General features: G+C 45.5%; 1 long non-coding RNA gene across 1 annotated transcript in view; it reads right to left on the reverse strand.

Moving 5' to 3' along the window:
- Window positions 1-12,435, reverse strand: part of LOC139232579 (uncharacterized) — a 37,778-nt gene extending 25,343 nt beyond the window's left edge. Inside the window, exons 1-2 of the long non-coding RNA XR_011588038.1 lie at window positions 12,376-12,435; window positions 3,657-3,780 (exon numbers count right to left, since the gene is read on the reverse strand). This is a non-coding gene — a long non-coding RNA (uncharacterized lncRNA). The remainder of the gene's footprint in view (window positions 1-3,656; window positions 3,781-12,375) is intronic.
- Window positions 12,436-12,661: the final 226 nt, after the last annotated feature.

Raw genomic sequence — 12,661 nt, forward strand, 5'->3', positions numbered from 1 at the left:
TATTTGTTCAACTGGTTTGCCATTTCTTATTCTGACTGCAAGGGACCTACATTTGTCTTCACTAATCTTTTTCTCTTCACATATCGATAGAAGCTTTTGCAGTCAGTTTTTATGTTCGCTGCATACTCTCATACTCTATTTTCCCTCTCTTAATTAAACCCTTTGTCCTCTTCTGCTGAATGCTAAATTTCTACCAGTCCTCAGGTTTGCTGCTTTTTCTGGCCAATTTATATGCCTCTTCCTTGGATTTAACATTATCCCTAATTTCCCTTGTTAGCCACGGTTGAGCCACCTTCGCCATTTTATTTTTATGCCAGACTGGGATTTACAATTGTTGAAGTTCATCCATATGATCCTTAAATGTCTGCCATTGCCTATCCACCATCAACTCTTTAAGTGTCATTCACCAGTCTATCCTAGCTAATTCACGTCTCATACTATCGAAGTTACCTTTCTTTAAGTTTAGGACCCTAGTCTCTGAATTAACTGTGTCATTCTCCATCTTAATGAAGAATCTACCATTTTATGGTCACACTTCCCCAAGGGACCTTGCACAATAAGATTGATAATTAATACTCTCTCAATACACAACACCCAGTCTAGGATGGCCAGCTCTCTAGTTGGTTCCTCAACATATTGTTTTAGAAAACCATCCCTTATACACTCCAGGAAATCCTTCTCCACGTAATTGCTCCCAGTTTGGTTTGCCCAATCTATATATAGATTAAAGTCACCCATGATAACTGCTGTACCTTTATTGCACGCATCCCTAATTTCCTGTTTGATGCCATCCCCAACCTCACTATTACTGTTTGGTGGTCTGTACACAACTCCCACTAGCGTTTTCTGCCCTTTGGTGTTCCACAGCTCTACCCAGACAGATGCCACATCATCCAAGCTAATGTCCTTCCTTACTATTGTGTTAATCTCCTCTTTAACCAACAACGCTACCCCACCTCCTTTTCCTTCCTGCCTATCCTTCCTGAATATTGAATACCTCTGGATATTGAGTTCCCAGCCTTGGTTACCCTGGAGCCATGTCTCCGTAATCCCAATTACATCATATATCTATCTGTGCAGTTAATTCATCCACCTTATTACGAATGCTCCTCGCATTGAGACTCAGAGCCTTCTGGCTTGTTATTTTAACACTCTGTCCTTTTAGAATTCTGTTTTGTCAACACAGACTAAGGAAACATATCGACTCAGGACAGAGGCTTAGCCCACCTTTCCCAGCTGGGACTATGGAGAGACCATTGGCAGCACAAGTTCTGTTGAAGAGGTATCACAAGAACTAAAACTAGTGGTTACAGTCTCAGAATAAGGGGCCGCCCATTCAAAACTGAGATGAGGAGGAATTTCTTCTCTCAGAGGGTTGTAAATCTGTGGAATTCTCTCCCCCAGCGAGCTGTGGAGGCTGGGTCATTGAATATATTTAAGATGGAGATAGACAGATTTTTGAGCAATAAGGCAGTAAAGGGTTATGGAGAGTGGGTAGGGAAGTGGAGCTGAGTCCATGATCATATCAGTCATGATCTTATTAAATGGTGGAGCAGGCTTGAAGGGCCAAATGGTCTATTCCTGCTCCTATTTCTTATGTTCTTAAATGCATTGAACATTGTATTGTGTGTACATTCTCCATTCAGGACAATTTCTAAACAAATGTGTTGCCAGACTGTGTCTAGCAACTAGTTCTAAAGTTTAAACCAATGGTATCAAAGGGTAACTGGAGGCCACTGAATGTGGCTTTGTGCTACCTATGAACACCATCATCTCATTGAGATAAATCTTTGCTTTTGATTGTAGTGCAACATCTCTGATATCTAATGGAAATCGGTTTATGGAGACTGTGTTGCAGGGTTGGTTTGGAAACTGTTCTCGGGGAAGGGAAAATGAAAGGGAATAGTACAAAAGCAAAATACTACAGATGCTGGAATCTGAAATAAAAACAGAAAATGCTGGAAATCTCAGCGGGTCAGGCAGCATTTGTGGAGAAAAACAGAATTAATCTTTCGTCAGAACTGGTGTTTTGGTCCAAAATTGTTGAACTCGATGTTGAGTCCAGAAGGCTGCAAAGTGCCTAAACGAAAGATGAGGTGACGTTCCTCGAGCTTGCGTTGAGGTTCATTGGAACAGTGTAGGAGGCCGAGGACAGAGATGTCAGAGTGGGACAGGAACGGAGAATTAAAGTGACAGGCGACCGGAAGCTCGGGGTCATGTTTATGGACTGAACGGAGGTGTTCCGCAAAGCGGTCACCCAATCTGTGTTTGATCTCCCCAATTTACAGGAGACCATATCATGAGCAGCGAATACAGTAGACTAAATTGGAAGAAGTGCAAGTAAATCGCTGTTTCACCTGGAAGGAGTATTGCGGGCCTCACCTGCTTGAAAACAGCAATGACAGATGCCTTGAAAGTATGCACTCAAACACCACTTTAGCTACAATTACTTGTCTGGGAGAATTAGTAGGGTTGGAAGTAATCCCAGAAGTTGAATACTATGAGGTTTTCCAAATCGTTCATTTGGTAAAATGTTCTTCTTCAGCGGTCACTCGAATCGAGGACGACTTGCTTCCATGCCAAAAAGAGATGAGTTCAATGAGTTCGCAGGTGTTTCAATGAAGGGCCTGATATTCCAGGTCCAGAACTTCATACTGAAGGGTGGAAGATGCCTGTGCGTGGATTTTTTTAACATGTGGTGGCCGTTGCACACCAGCCACCACACGGGCTTGACAGAGCTTGGTCTTGGTCCAGTGGCAAAGCTTAACCAAGATGACTGGAGACCAGCTCTGTTGCACGGAGCTAGTGCGCACATATGTCGTAGTGTGGGCAGGCCCGTGCTGTCCTTGGTCCGATGCCGCTTCTGGGCCCCGAACTCATGCCTCTCCTGGGCCGCTCCTGCGCCCCGACCTCGCCGCTCCTGCTGTATCTGCCTACGCTCCAATCACCGACCTGGATTATGGTGACGGCCAATCGAGTTGCCCTCTTCACTGCCGTCACTCTCCTGCACCAGGACCCAACTTGCGAGGGAACATCTGCAGCAGGTCAGGGCCTTAAAAGGAAAAATGTACTGTCTAACAATGGAACAGGGTGATAAAGACCAGAAAGACCCACGTCTGATGCCTGGTCTGTGCAGTTAGCTCATCTCAGCCACAGTGACCACTGAAATGTTATAAGTGGCTTCACTTTCGGTTAGGAAGGGGTAAAAATATCAGTCAGGAGTTTCACCTCTTGGTCACTATCCAGTTTTTCTGCTGAAAAATACGCATGTGCTCATCAGATGGAAGCAGGTTCAGTATCAGTTTTGCTGTCCACCACATCACAAGCCTACCAACACTCAGATAGGATTTTTTGCTTTAGCACTCCTGGCCCTCAGCAGTGCATATTGGGAAATTCTGAACCTCAGCCTGTAATTTCACAGCCATTAATTTAATCTTCAGAGTATCACAGGCTGAGGATGCTGAATTTCCTGAAATACTTTCTTAATGTGTGCTAGCAGTGGTGAAATGGAAAATCTCAACTAAAATGTCTGACCTCATAATGAGGAGAATATCCACTTGAGTGTAATATTGGAAGGAACGTAAGCCAGTATGTACCCACATTTTCAGGAAAGGGAGAAATGTAGAAAGGGAGGAAAAAATGGATTTTGTACTAACCTGTTGCAAGGACGGTTTCATAGTTCCGCTTCACATTCTTATAACGGATCTTTTCCCATTCACTTAGCTCTGCCCATTCATCCTTGGAAAAATGAACAGCAATGTCTTTAAACTTGTCTATAATCTGGAAAACATAAAATTAATGTGATTCCTGATACATTTAGGCATTAAAATCAGTAACCTTCACAAACTAGACTTCTACAAACATACGATTAGCTACCCTGTCAGATCTGCCATTCTTTATAAGAATATCCTCCATGTCACTAGAATGGCCTGGTACTAATCCCTGATAGAAAATCATATAAAACACAGCCTCCCTACAAAACATTTCAATGTCATGATGGTGGGGATGTTGTCCATATGATCCTTGTACGATGGCGCAATAAATTTAAAGCCGGACAAGCCCAAGTGTTGGTTTATTTTACCCCAAAAGCTTACCTGGTAGAGAAGGATATTCTACGCTTCTATCATGTGAGGCCCTGAGTAAATAACTGAGTAGAGGCCGGCTCATATGCCAACAGGACTCTTCATTAGTCATCTTCGAAAGGGAAGCATCTGTCACCAGCTATATTTGAGAAGGAACTGTCTGCAGCAGAAATCTTTAGAGAAGATTTTGTTCCTCAAACCATCATCAATTCAAGGACAGAGGCTTAGCCCACCTTTACCAGCTGGGACTATGGAGAGACCATTGGCAGCAGAAGTTCTGTTGAAGGGGTATCACAAGAACTAAAACTAATGGTTACAGTCTCAGAATAAGGAGCCGCCCATTCAAAACTGAGATGAGGAGGAATTTCTTCTCTCAGAGGGTTGTAAATCTGTGGAATTCTCTGCCCCAGAGAGCTGTGGAGGCTGGGTCATTGAATATATTTCAGGCAGAGATGGACAGATTTTTGAGCGATAAGAGAATAAAAGGTTATGGGGAGCGGGCAGGGAAGTGGAGCTGAGTCCATGATCAGATCAGCCATGATCTGATTAAATGGCGGAGCAGGCACGAGGGGCCAAATGGCCTACCCCTGATCCTATTTCTTATGTTCATATGTCTTCAAGAAGCAGGCTCAAAGAATGAAAGAAGTGTACAAGAAGACTTGGATTTATACAGCGCCTTTCACGAGCACCGGATGCATCAAAGCGCTTTACAGCCAATGAAGTACTTTTTGAAGTGTAGTCACTGTTGTAATGTGGGAAAGGATCCAAGGACTTTAACTGCAGCAGATATTCCGTCAACACCTTAAATTACCTGCAAGAGAAATGCAGGGAACAGCACCAACCCTTGTACATGGCCTTCTTTGACCTCACAAAGGCCTTTGACATTGTTAACCGCGAGGGACTATGGAGCGTCCTCCTCCGTTTCGGCTGCCCCCAAAAGTTTGTTGCCATCCTCCAATGTAAATGTAGATTCTTTTCTCTCAATCTGGTTCAGTGAAATTACTGAGTCGAATACCTATTGTGCTTTAAACAAAGCAAGCTTTTATTTAAAAAGCAAATCCCGATCGGGGACCTTATCAGACAGAAGGAATGCAAGTCTGTTCGAACGCACCCACTTCCTACAGACAAAATGACGTTACATTGTAAAGGGACGACAGTTATACATTTTCGTCAAAAGATAACAAGATAGGGCTAGAGTGACATCCTAGTCCAGCCTATCTCTTTTGATCCCTCTTTCCCTTTGTCCACTCATAAGCCGACCTAAGTATGGTCTGATTTTAAACAAAGACCTTCTGTTAATGTTTCAGGTTAATAACATGATTTAATAAGACCTTGAGGTTTTTCTGCAAGCTGTGGGTTTTGTTTCAATATGTGTTAGTGTTGTAACATTTCGCAGTCTCAAGTCTGAGATGTCATGGCTATTCCTTCATGAGTTCTTTGTTAGCTTATACTGTCCCTATACAATTCCCACGTTCTCAACTTCAATGTCTCTATACATTTTTAAACATTCACACCACCTGCGCCACGATGGCATGCAAGCCGTGATCCTGACCAATGGATCCACCACAGACCCAATCAACGTCCGGACCGGGGTCAAGCAGGGCTGCGTCATCGCGCCAACACTCTTCTCGATCTTCCTCGCTGCAATGCTCCACCTCACACTGAACAAGCTCCCCGCTTGAGTGGAACTAAACTATAGAACCAGTGGGAACCTGTTCAACCTTCATCACTTCCAGGCCATATCCGAGACCGTCCCATCCTCTGTCGTTGAACAACTGTACGCGGACGAGGATTACGTCTGTGCTCATTCAGAGGCTGAACTCCAAAGTTATCGTTAACACCTTCACCAAGGTGTACGAAAGCATGGGCCTTATACTAAACATCCATAAGACAAAGGTACTCCACCAACCTGACACCGCCCCAGCACTGCCTCCCAGTCATCAAGATCCATGGCACGGCCCTGAACAACGTGGACCACTTTCCATGCCTCGGGAGCCTATTATCAGCAAGGGTACACATCGACGACGAGGTTCAATGCCGCCTCCAATGCGGCAACGCAGTCTTCGGCCGCCTGAGGAAGAGAGTGTTCGAAGATCAGGCCCTCAAATTTGGCACCAAGCTCGTGGTCTACAGGGCTGTAGTGATACCCGCCCTCCTGTATGGCTCAGAGACATGGACCATGTACAGTAGACACCTCAAATTGCTGGAGAAATACCACCAACAATGTCTCCGCAAGATCCTGCAAATCCCCTGGGAGGACAGACGCACCAACATCAGTCTTCTCGATCAGGCCAACATCCCCAGCATCGAAGCACTGACCACACTTGACCAGCTCCGTTGGGCTGGCCACATTGTTCGCATGCCTGACACAAGACTCTCAAAGCAAGTGCTCTACTCGGAACTCCTACACGGCAAGCGAGCCCCATGTGTGCAGAGCAAAACGTTTCAAGGACACCCTCAAAGCCTCCTTGATAAAGGCAATATCTCCACCGACACCTGGGAGTCCCTGGTGTTATATATTAATGCTTGGGGGTCACCTGACACCAGAGAACGCCGTGGTCGGAGGTCATCGAGCTGTACGCATGTGGCATGTGTGCTTGGTCACCTGTATATAAGCTGTGTGTCTTTGTCGAGCTGGCACTCTTGGGCTGGAATAAAGATTGATCAGGTTGCACCTGAGTGAGTTTACAGTAACCAGACTCTTGAGAGTCATTACACCTGGCCAAAGACGGCCTGAAGTGGAGGAACAGCATCCAGGAGGGCGCTGAGCACCTCGAGTCTCGTCGCCGAGAACATGTAGAAAACAAGCACAGGCAGCGGAAGGAGCGTGCGGCAAACCAGACTCCCCACCCACCCTTTCCTCCAACCACTGTCTGTACCACCTGCAACAGAGACTGTAATTCCTGTATTGGACTGTACTGGAGTTGAAGCAAGTCATCCTCGATTTTGAGGGACTGCCTATGATGAAATAGACAATCATCTTTTGGTCATCCTGAGAAGGTCATATCTGCAAATATTGAATGTAAATGATTCTCATAAATCATTCGTTGTGACAATCCTGCGGGCCAAATTACCCTCATCATCATCGGCAGTCCCTCGAAAAAGGATGACTTGCTTCCACAAGAGCTCACCGATGTTTCAATGAAGGACTCGATGTTCCAGTCTTGAACTCCAATTGAGGGGGAGGAAGGCGCCTGTGCGTGGATTTTTTTAACGTGTGGTGACCGTTGCAGATCAGCCACGACGTGGGCTTGACAGAGCTAGGCCTTTATCCTGTGGTCAGGGTTAATCAGGACGACTGGAGACCTGCTCTGCTGCACGGACCTAGCGCACACACATATCGCAGTGTGGGCAGGCCCTTGCTGCCCCTGGGCCCTTGGCTCTTCTGGGCCCCGTACCCTCATTCGTCACACCTCCGCCACGATTTCTCTCCGCTCCTCCGCCACAAAAATACTCGCCGCACATCTGCCACAATCTCCCGCCGCACCTCCGCACCAAACATTTGCAGAACCTCCACAACGATCACACACTAAATCTCAGCCACGATCTCTCATCGCTCCTCCGCCCTGATAACTCATCGCAAGTCCGCCACAACCTTCCCGCTCCCCTGCTGTACCAGGGCCCAGCCGATGTTTCTGCCCACGCTCCAAATGGCAACCTGGGTCCTGATGGCGTCACCCACTAGCCCACCTCGAAGCCATCGCACATTTGTGTCAGCTCGTGCTGGAATCTTCAGAGGCATGCGCCAGCTTTATTTATAGCCCCGACCTGCGGAGATGTTCTCACACAGGTCAGGGTGGCCCACGATGGTGAAGGGCCACTGCTCCAGCTCTATTTATAGCCCCGACCTGCAGAGATGTTCTCACACAGGTCAGAGTGGCCCACGATGGTGAAGGGCCACTGCTCCAGCTCTATTTATAACCCCGACCTGCGGAGATGTTCTCACACAGGTCAGGGTGGCCCACGATGGTGAAGGGCCACTGCTCCAGCTCTATTTATAACCCTGACCTGCCGAGATGTTCTCACACAGATCGGGGTGGCCCACGACGGTGAAGGGCCACTGCTCCAGCTCTATTTATAACCCTGACCTGCGGAGATGTTCTCACACAGATCGGGGTGGCCCACGATGGTGAAGGGCCTGCCGCTCCAGCTCTTTTTGAAGCCCTGACAGGTCGGGGTGGCCTACTGTATATAGAACATACAGTGCAGGTCTCAGTAAGGAGAAATACATTACTTTGTCAAAAGGCTGTAAAACACCAATAATCGCGACTACAGGACGTGCTGCGCCTAAACCTTTGGCCGTAAATTTATGCCCATTCAAAACTGGCACCAATGCAGGAAACTAGCATTCTCTGGTCTTTTGCATGAGACACAGAGCTATGTTAATAAGTTAAGTGGAGTTCTGGCGGATGTAATTTGGGAGTAGCACAAATGATTCAGGAAATTTGTGTATAACCAGGTTTCGGCACAAAACCAGCGTAAATGTTAAGCGCAAATTCCTCGGAAAAAGCAGCAATCTAACAATGTAGCTACATAAAAACGTTCCGGGAGATTCTAGGCTTATATGCTTTTAAAGGGTAGGTTTCCTGGATACAGGGTCTATCCATTGCTAAAGGTTAAAGATCTTCACTGAATCAACTTTGCCTTTCAAGACTGGGACCATATTTGGAAATAGCTGACAGAAATTGGGCTAGATTTAAACATTATTCCAGGAGAATAAACCCAGCCTGAGGTCAAAAGATGTCCAGCAGAATTACAAATTAAGCTTACATGAGTAGTCAATATTCCTTCATAGGCACAGAGGGAATACTTAAGGAATTGTTCTCTGATTCAGAAAGATTTGGATTCCTATTTTCCAGGTAAAGAAAGTCGTGCACAACAAGCTCCCACAAACAACAATGAACTAAATGACCAGATAATCTGCCCTAGGTGTTGGCCAGGACACCGGGAGAACCCCCCCCCGCTCCTCTTTGAACAGTGCCATGGGATCCCCCACATCTACCCGAGAGGGCAGACGGGCCTCAGTTCGATGTCCCATCCGAAGATGACACCTCCAGCACTGTCTCAGTACTGCACTGAAGTGTCAGCCGAGATTACGTGCTCAAGTCTCTGGAGTGGGATTTGAACCCATAACCTTCTGACTCAAAACCAAGAGTTCTACCAACTGAGCCACAGCTGACACCAGCATAAAGTTGAAGATCCTACTCTGATGTAATGTAAAAGAAAAAAGTGAGTTTACCAAAGTGTTATCATAAATTAATGACAACGTTTTATTTCAACTGTACACAGAAAAATACAGGCCTCAGTTGAGTGGATGTTCACACTAAGAGTAACAGGAATCAGTAAACCTACTCTTATTCCCTTTGAGGAAATCAAGTAAAAACTTGTGCTGCCACTTGACTGATCTCCACATACGAATATATCGATGAAGAAGTATCGTGTTAAGAATGCCAGAAACAACAACAATTTGCATTTATATTGCACTTTTAACATAAAAATGTCCAAAAGTGCTTCAGAAATGGAAAAAGTTCGGGCAATATACACTGAGCCACAGAGGGAGAGAGGGGAATGAAAAACCTGGTCAAACAGATGGGTTTTGAGAAGGATTTTAAAGAAGGTGAGAGAGGTTTGGAGGTGCAAGTGTTTAAGGAGGGACTTCCAGAGAGAGACGTCAAGGCAACTGAGAGGTGGGGCAAAGGGAGGGGATGCACAAAAGGCCAAAGTGGGAAAACTGAAGGGTGTAGGAGGAGATAATAAGGCTGTAGGTCATTGCAGAGATAGAGTGGGCGAGGCCATGGAGAGATTTGAAGACAAAGATAATAAATGTAATACATTGAGAGGACAGGTAGCCAGTGAAGGTTAGCAAAGCGAAATAGACAAGAATTATTACATTTTGGAGAAGAGTGTTTGGAGGAAGCAGCATCAGAAGTCAGCGAGAAGGCCATTGGAACGATGGAGTCTAAAAGTGACTAAACCTCAGATAAGGGCTTCAGTCGCAGAGGAGCTAGTAGGTGGCAGAGATGGAAATAAGCAGTCTTGGTATTGGATAGCATGTGGGGTTTGATGTCCAGCTCTGGCACTAACAGGATGGCAACGTTTTGCATCGTCAGGTTCAGCCTGAGTCAGTAACAAGGGAGCAAGGTTTACTGCAGGCACTTAATGTCAGGCAGGTAGAGGTGATCAAAGGGTTAAAAAAAGGTGGTCGAGAGAAACTGATGTTTTATGACAAATTCACAAGTCTTTTTCTATAACCATGCAAGTCACTTAAACCCAGGAGAAAGAAAGACTTGCATTTATATAGCGCCTTTCACGACCACCGGACATCTCAAAGCGCTTTACAGCCAATAAAGTACTTTTTGGAGTGTAGTCACTGTTGTAGTGTGGGAAAGATAAAAGAATTACTTCAGTCATTAAAGAAAATGAGTCTGGCTGTGAGTGTTTATGGCCTGCTGCTTTCGTATCTGGCCACTCCTTGGGGCAATGGTCCAGGAGCTACAACCCAATGTGCATTTCAAGCTTTGCTGGTATTTCTTAGAAAATTCCCCTTTGGGAACATGTTTTATTATAGAGGGCTCCAACACTTTAGGCCTGTTTCCATTTAAATCCTCACACAACCCAATTCTCCATCAGAGAGAGAGCTTCATTTGTCTTATCTGAGCTAAACTGAACCCAGATGTTCCTGGTCAGATATTTTCAGCAACCTTTCAGAGTACAGCTTTAGGTAAATAACTGTAAAGTGGCTTAATGACTGTGGTCGATCTTCTCAAAAAGTAATGCCTTAATGTGATATACTGACATAAAATATTGACTGCTACGAATAAATACAGTGCTGCCCAAATGACAGATTAGGAAAAGGGGAGGTGCAACGAGACCTGGCTGTCATGGTACATCAGTCATTGAAGTTTGGCATGCAGGTACAGCAGGCGGTTAAGAAAGCAAATGGCATGTTGGCCTTCATAGCGAAGGGATTTGAGTACAGGGGCAGGGAGGTGTTGCTACAGTTGTACAGGGCCTTGGTGAGGCCACACCTGTAGTATTGTGTACAGATTTGGTCTCCTAACTTGAGGAAGGACATTCTTGCTATTGAGGGAGTGTAGCAAAGGTTCACCAGACTGATTCCCAGGATGGTGGGACTGACCTATCAAGAAAGACTGGATCAACTGGGCTTGTATTCACTGGAGTTCAGAAGAATGAGAGGGGATCTCATAGAAACGTTTAAAATTCTGATGTGTTTAGACAGGTTAGATGCAGGAAGAATGTTCCCAATGTTGGGGAAGTCCAGAACCAGGGGTCACAGTCTAAGGATAAGAGGTAAGCCATTTAGGACCGAGATGAGGAGAAACTTCTTCACCCAGAGAGTGGTGAACCTGTGGAATTCTCTACCACAGAAAGTTGTTGAGGCCAATTCACTAAATATATTCAAAAAGGAGTTAGATGTAGTCCTTACTACTAGGGGGACAAAGGGGTATGGCGAGAAAGCAGGAGTGGGGTACTGAAGTTGCATGTTCAGCCATGAACTCATTGAATGGCAGTGCAGGCTCGAAGGGCCGAATGGCCTACTCCTGCACCTATTTTCTATGTTTCTATGTTCATTTTACATGAAAGTTCCGGGGCAATACTGAAGAACATTTTCAACAAATATGCTGCAGCAGGAAGAATGGATGGATGTGAAGGCAGTAGAACTGGACAATTTTTAAAAATCGTAATTGTATTTTGTACTTTTCTATACACAAGTAAACTTTTGACCGGGGTTGCAGATAGTTGACAGCCAAACATCTGTGACAGCTCATTAACACCACTTCACTCTCAAGTTGCAATGCTGGTGCTACCAGGCCTCAAACTTCTTACTTCGAGACTATTAAAATATGGACACAATATATATGCAGATTGTCAAACTCTTCCAGATTTTTATTGAGCTTGGTTATTAAGCCGAGAATTCTATGGATTTTGCTGGCCAAGAATATCAAACTATTGCTTCTGGTGACATTCCATGTGACACGCAAAATAAACAAGATCTATTGGGGGATGAACATTTTGGATATTGGTTTTGCACCTTATTCATTTATTTAGAATTCTACAGAAACTAGTGCCAAAAGGAGAAAAATCCAGTTGTTACAAATTTATAGCAAACACTTCAATCACTGTTTCTGTTACAAGATTCAAACATTTATTTCTAGAGGCTCCGCTTAATGGATGTAGCTGGTCTGTCTTGCAGTGCTTTTAAAGCATTCCATTTGCACATTGACATGAATGCAATCAAATCAAGTTTCTATTTTTAAAAAAACATACTGACCCAAACATTAGTCCCAACAGTTGCCACAGGCAGAGGGACAAATGGCAGCTTTCTGTCAACTGTCATCATCCGGACCATTGGAAGCGTGGCACGTGAGCGGTGCTGCGACCAATCAGAGCACTGCAGCTGAGGGCGGGATTGGGCGGGGCGAGCGCCTCACACGCCCAGGGCGGCAGTGCGTGAGCCATTTGAAATAAGGCGCCAAAGCGGCGCATGTGCCCAGGGGGCGGGGCCACAGGAGGCTCAATGCAAAGCGGCGCGTGTGTCCAGGGAGCGGGGCCACAGG

Source organism: Pristiophorus japonicus, chromosome 20 (assembly GCF_044704955.1).
Source record: "Pristiophorus japonicus isolate sPriJap1 chromosome 20, sPriJap1.hap1, whole genome shotgun sequence".
Taxonomy (NCBI): domain Eukaryota; kingdom Metazoa; phylum Chordata; class Chondrichthyes; family Pristiophoridae; genus Pristiophorus; species Pristiophorus japonicus.